Genomic DNA, 5,665 nt, shown 5'->3' on the forward strand with positions numbered 1-5,665 from the left:
TTCACAGGGACTGGGGAGAGGGGATGAGGAGGCAGAGCCCAGAGGAGTTTCAGGGCATGAAGCTACTCTGCACGGGACGGCAACGGCTGGTACGTGTCATTACACATTTGTGCAAACCCGCAGACGTCCACCACCGAGGGTGACCCGGTGACGGTGGGGGCAGTGCTGGCTCAGGGTCGTAGCAGACGGACCACCTGGTGGGGGTGCTGACAGTGGGGGAGGCTGTGCACGTGCGGGTGAGGGTCGGTGAGAGAATCTTCACCATCCTCTTAATTTTGTGGTAAATCTCAAACTGCTCTAAATAACGGTCTATTAAAAATAAGTAAATCAATAAATCGAGGATGTCTGTTCATCAAGGCACCAGAAAGAGGGCAGCCAACAAGCTCAGGCGGGAGAGGGTGTCGGGAAGCTCCCGGCCCGCACGGGGCGCACGTCCAGAACGGATAACAAATCCCTCCTGCAAACAGGAGGAGAGAGCAGAGACCCGACAGGCACGGGCGGGCCCTGCACAGAGCAGGACCACGTGGGCCAGTCTGTCAGTTCAACGGCTGCTCCTTAACACAGAGCAGTTCATCAACACGGAGGGAAATGCGAACCACAGACACCACGAGGTGAGACCGCAGGGAGGAACCCCCTCACCCGCCGCTGTGCGAGGACCAGATCTCGGCAAGCTGGAGCAGCGAGTGGGTCCTCCCTGCAGCAGACACAGGGCTGGGCACCGTCCAGCAGTCAAGGTCGCCAGGGCCCCAAATCCACGCCAGGGGCCCCACACACCCCAGGAAACCCGAGACACCCCAACGCCCACCCACCGAGAATGGGCGGTCCCACGTCCCACACAGAACCACAGGCGGCAGACGAACGTCCAGCCCACGGTCGCCTCTCACTGGCGTGAAGCTTGGCAGAGGCCTGGCGCCCTCGGCCCGTCCACGCGCAAACAGGGCTGCGGAAGACGGTCAGCACAGTGGACCAGGAGGGCCGGCCCCGCAGCCCTGCTCTGTCAGCATCACCGCGTTACACCTAGGTTTGCAGCCTGCTTTCCACACGTGTATTAGATTTGTAACTTAAAAGGTTTAGTAAACAGGAAAGGGAAATACAGAGTAACGGGAGCCACCCAAGAGCTGCTGGCAGAGCGAGGGCCCTGCCCCAGGACCCCTCTCCGCTGAGCATGCCCTGACAACCCCGCAGCATCTCTGCTCCAGCCTCCTTTGTGTTTTCGTCCCCCGCCCAGAGGGAGCAGAATCGGGCTACAGGACAGGACAGGGCGGGAGTGGGGCGGGCAGGGCGGTGCTGGGTGACCACAGGCCACTCAGGACCAGACTAGGGTCCCTCACTGCGCCCATGACCGTTGTATCGTTAACTGAGCACGTCCCATACTCCCGGCCCTGCCCAGAGGGCTCGTGTGCACTGGCACCAAACAAACCCCCTCTCCGCTGAGACACAATTCACACAGTGTAACAGTCACCCTTTAACAGCGCACGATTCAGCGGTTTCAGCGCATCTGTCACCACTGGTTCCAGAACGTCTCCTTGTGCCACGAGGGAACCCTGTCCCCATTAGCAGCCTTCCTGACACCTCCCACTACCAGCCTCAGTCTGGGATGAGGAGCGAGCGGGTCACTCCGCAGACAGAGGGGCAGGGGCTGTGTTCCCAGGTGGGGGGCCCTGGGGGCTGGGGGCCACACGTGGAAGCACACGGCGTGCAGGGTCTGGGAGTGGTCCTGGAGATGGGGGGGGGGGTGCCTGGCAGCCACCAGTAGACCAGGAGGTGAATTATTCACATTCTTTGTGGCTGGGGTGAGGGATAAAGACATTCTTGTGGGTAAAAGCAAAATTGTTGGCCTTGGAGTTTAATATTTTTCATCAGCTCCTGGCTCTGGGCAAGATGAAAAGCCCTGGCAGGCGGACAGGGGCTGGGCGACGCTGCTGTGAACAGTCTGGGGAAACTCTGATGCCCCACGTGCCCCACCCCGGGTCCTGCGTGGGGTTGAAGGCTGTCCCTGTGTTCTGGGCACCCGTGGCCGGGCTCCAGTCAGCACAGACTGGCTGCCAAGTCTGCAACCCAGCGTCCCAGCTGTTTGCTCCGGGGGCTGCAACGGGCCTGGGGGACACGGGAACTGCGAGACCCCTGGGGGAGCCACAACCCCCACACGCCCTCACCCACGGAGCCAACAACCCCATCCCGGTGCTCTTGGCAGCAGAGCCCCTGACTTCGCAGGACAGTTTGGTCCTTAAACCCCAGGCAGACGAGGTGCTTGCTGTGTGACCCCAGGCAGGTCAGCTGGGCATGGTGTCCGAGCCCTGATCCTCCCTGGGCACCTCCTTCCTGCCTAGCAGCCCCTCTCTGATTTCCGCCCCTCAAACCTGAGCCGACGGCCGGCTTCGAGCTCTGTGGTCACGTTAGTCTTTCCTGTTCGGAAAACCGGGGGGGGGGGGCACTTGGTGCCTTTGCTGGGGCGTGAGATATCCATCTCCAGGACACCCCAGCCCCACCTTCCCCCGAGGGTGACTCTGCCCGCTTCCAGGGCTCAGGTCTGAGTGCAGAACTTGGAGCAGGGGGGACAGGGCGCCAAGAAGGCAGGACCTTGAGCATGTCCCAGGCCTGTGGACTCTGGTGAAGCATGGAGCGCCTGCCCTCCTGGGAGGCTCTGAGCACAGTGCCCACGGGAGCAGGTGGGCGTCCTGGAGCCCAGCGCCTGCACCCAGCTCAGGTCCCAGCCTCTGTTCATTTCTCCTCTGTTGCTTCGTCTGGTCGTTTGCACCAGAGTAAATACACCCTGGACAGCAGGAAACAAAGTCCAAGACCAGAACCCTGGCCCTGTGTCCAGAGTTCCTTCTCAAACAACTAGGATGGGGGTATTTGAATGTCACGTGTCTTTGCACTTTGACCCCAAACACCAAGAACATAAACCAAAGATCCACTGAAAGCCACTTCTTCCTAGAACTTACGGGACCCAAATAGGCTGGCATCTCCGTGGCATGAAGGAATGGTCGTCCACCCAACATTTCGTGGCTTGGTTTTGTCATTTTAACACATTCAGAGTGGACGTGCAGGGATGGGCGGCCAGGTGGCCCCTCACACTGGGAGAGCTAAGTGCCTGTGAGAGCCACACAGGTGTCCCCAGCACACACTGACCAGACCTGTGCCCGGGACCTGCCCCTCCCACGGACGCCGGGAGGGAAAACGAAGCCGACAGAACCTTATCCGACACTCAGCGAAATGAACAGACGCGCGTGATGAGGGCAGAGGCCGGTTAGGAGTCAAGCCCCAGCACCGGCAACTCCACCTCGGCACCTCCCCTGGGTGAGCCGGGAGCGGGGCCTGAGCGCTGGTGGCGCCGGCGGCCGGCGGGAGCACAGGAGCCAGGGTCCGGTCTCGCCTACCGTCACTTGATTGTTAACCGCGTGTGCACTAATGTCCTCACGAGACCCTCAGTGTAAAAACGTGTATCTGCGGCTGCTAATTCTTACACTTTTTTGAAGGTCCCTAGGTTTATTTTTTATTGTTATACTATTTTTGAAGGTTACTTTCCATTTACGGTGATTATAAAACATTGGCTGTGTTCCCCGTGTCGCAGGCACGTCCTTCAGCCTGCCTCACGCCCAGTGGTTTGACCCTCCCAAGCCCCCACCCCTAGACTGCCCCCCCACACACTGGCCACCACTGGCTTGTTCTCTGGTGACAACATGGATGGCCCTGGGGGGCACCCTGCTCAGGAAATGAGTCAGACTGAAGTACCATAGGACGTCACTTCTGTGTGGAACCAAAAAAGTCCAACAACTAGTGAATGTACCAGAAAAGCAGCAGACCCTCAGGCACAGGGAGCAAGCCAGTGGAAGTCCCCAGACGCGCACTGTGACCCGCCCCCGCTGCCCGGGGCGCCCAGGCCGTGGGCGCGGCTGCGGGACCCTCGCAGAGCGGGGGATCGAGCGGCTGTGGGGTTGTGGCAGGCGCTGGTCTTCCTTACGCAAAACTGCCAGCGGGACCCGTTTGGCTCTTACAAGCCTCAGAAGTAAGAAGCACCTTCTCTGTTCCGTGCACAGTCCAGGCGGGGAAGACAGCCAATCACTTGATAACCGCCATTTTCAGGATGTTCAAGGCACGTTTCTTTGGTGAAAAACGATCTCCCCAGATCTCAGCCGACTCTTCCTGTGAGAGCCACCCTGGGCGTCGGGACACGTGTCCCGTGGGGTCCTCGGTGCACGCCAGGCCACCCCCAGCCCCCAAACTCCTGCCACCATGATCCTGAAGCCCCCAGAAAGGATGAGTTTTGAACCAGATCCTAGCTCTTCACGCAGCCGCCAAGCAAAGCCATGAGGAAGTGGACCTGGGCCAGTGAGTCTGGGTGACAGGGGCGGATGGGGAGGGACTCTGGGACCCACGGGGGCTGCTGAGTCAGGCACAGGCGGACAGCTGGAGAAGCGGCAAGGCCACGTGTGGCAAGGGCACCGTCTCAGCCAATGGAACTATTCCTTCTAAATTTGACAGTTTTGTTATTTTTTACGACATGCCCGAAGCAAGTCAAACAATTTAGCCAGCTTGGCCACGGATGGTTTGACCTAAAATCCAAGCTGACAAGGAGTGACCGCTGCGTTCGTGGCCTTGGGGCTCAAGCCCCAGGTCCTGGCCACAGAGGCCAGGGCTGTGCGGGGCCCACGGGGTCAGGACCCCTGGAAACACGGAGTCCACATTCAACAAAATGCAGGCGGGCCTCGCTCTACGGCTCCTCAGAGACTGCGTTTGCACAAACGGGGGGGCGCGGGGCCGCCCTGCGTGGAGCAGGTGCTTGTCGCTCGTGTCTGCGTCACTTGCTGGTGGCCCTCAGGATGTTCCAGACTGTTCATTATTATTGTATTTGTGTGGCGATTCACGACCAGCGATCTTCGCTGTTACTGTCGTGATTGGGCATTTCTGGGCAATGAAGTGTCTGTAATTGGGGGACGAACACCAGCTATGCGCCCTGGACAGACTGCAGCCTGGCGTGAGTATCGTTTCACAAGCCGGGAAACCAGGGGTTCTGTCACTCACCTCATGCAGTCTCGGCTCTGCTGCCCGGAATGCCCAGGGGGCTGCCGGGACCAGAATGACAGACTGCCCTGACCAGCGTCCAGGCCTGCCTGCCTCGTCCGTAACAAGAGGCCCTCCTGAGTCGAGGGCCCAGACTCTTCCCCGGGTCCTTCCTTCTCGAGAGGAAATGCTTGACAGGCACAGAAAACAGAGCGTGGGGTGTTTTCCGAATGCGAGGGCCGGGAGTATTTTGTCTGTTAGACCAGCAGCCCGCAGGGGAGCAGGAGACCGCGTCCTCTTAAGCCGCCCCTCTCCCCGTCTCTCCTCTCCCCCTCCCTTTCCCCTGTTCCCCAGAGACCCAGGACTGTAAATCTGGTCTGCCACTGGGCCAGGACTTGACTGTGCAGAGCCGTGCTCACCTGCTCCCTCAGGTGTGTCTGGCAGTGGGCAGGTGCCCGGGGGTCTGGGGTAGTAGCTTCAGGTCTGTACTGGGCACAGCTGCTGGGGGAGGCCCATTCGGGGTGCCCCACAGAGCAGGCCGGGCTCCCCCAAAACACTCCACAGAAGACAGGTGCCTCACACAGGAAACAGGCAACCACAGGGAGCAGACGTCCCCTCAGTGGGTCGGCGTTTGGAAAGGAGCACGGACCCCAGGCACTTG

The sequence above is a fragment of the Camelus ferus genome, chromosome 14 (genome assembly GCF_009834535.1).
Source record: "Camelus ferus isolate YT-003-E chromosome 14, BCGSAC_Cfer_1.0, whole genome shotgun sequence".
In the NCBI taxonomy this organism is placed as follows: domain Eukaryota; kingdom Metazoa; phylum Chordata; class Mammalia; order Artiodactyla; family Camelidae; genus Camelus; species Camelus ferus.